We start from the raw sequence: 1,087 nt of genomic DNA, 5'->3' as shown, positions 1-1,087 counted from the left end.
CCCGCGTTTCCCTCTGAGCCGGCACTGCCACCTCACTGAATTTCCCCAATTCCCTGGTTTCTGCAGAAAACTCCGCTTGTGCCGGGCAGCGAGCTCGGCCCGGAGCATTTTCTCTACAAAAAGATGCGCTGGGAGCTGAGGGTTTTTTGGATCCGGAGGCACAGCGCTCGTCCATCCATCCCCAGGGGCGCAATACACAGGGAGGGAGTGACCCCATGTGCTTTTAAAACCCACTGCTGGTTGGTTTTGACCTAAAAACCCGGTTTTTGAGCTCTGTGCACAAGTGGTTCAGGCTTCACCCGCTCCCGGGTCCATCCGTGCGGTGGCAAAGCCAAAAACCGCGGTCCCCTCGGTTCATTTGGCTCCGGGACCTCTGGCGCTTCCCATGCGGCACCTCCCAGGTTTCTGTGGGTGCTGCAGAGCCCGAAATGAAGCTGAACCCCGCGGAGCTTTGATGGGAGGGAGTTTAATTAAGCTGAGTAATGAAGGAGATGGACGAACGCGGGGGCTGTCTCCCTGCAGACCCCCTTGGTCGAGGAAGGTGCAGGGCGAGATCCACGGAGCCTGGTTTGGGTGGCAAAAACCGCCCCCCAATTCCCTGTGGTGTGGATCCAGGGATGTTCAGTGGAGGTCGATGGTTCTGGAGGCTCACACAGCAAAGCTGAACAACGGAGCAATATCTGAACCCAAGGAGGTCGGGACGGGGCGGTGGAGGCTCCTCGGTGCCGCTTGCTCCTCGCTCGCGTGTGGACGTGTAAATTGGGTGTGAGTCGGCGCTCGGGGTGGTTTGTGGAGTTCAGTATTAAAGCCCAGCTGCTGAGACGCCGCCGTTCTCCTCTTTTTCTGATCCTGGTGGGATGAAATGGGGAAAAATCGTCACTAATTGGGCATGGGGCTTCGTGGGGCTGGGCTGGGCTGGGCACTAAACCCTGCACAGCCACTCTCTGTGAACCCCTCTGCCCTCCCCAGAAGGGAAGAGAAAAGAGAAGAAGGGAGAGAGACTTTACGGGTTGGGAAAGAAAACAATTGTTTAATGAAACAATAACACTGATACTACAGGATAATGATGGAAATAGGAAATAATGGA

This window comes from Mesitornis unicolor, unplaced genomic scaffold, assembly GCF_000695765.1.
Source record: "Mesitornis unicolor isolate BGI_N332 unplaced genomic scaffold, ASM69576v1 scaffold40670, whole genome shotgun sequence".
In the NCBI taxonomy this organism is placed as follows: Eukaryota; Metazoa; Chordata; class Aves; order Mesitornithiformes; family Mesitornithidae; genus Mesitornis; species Mesitornis unicolor.
This window is presented reverse-complemented; position numbering follows the sequence as displayed.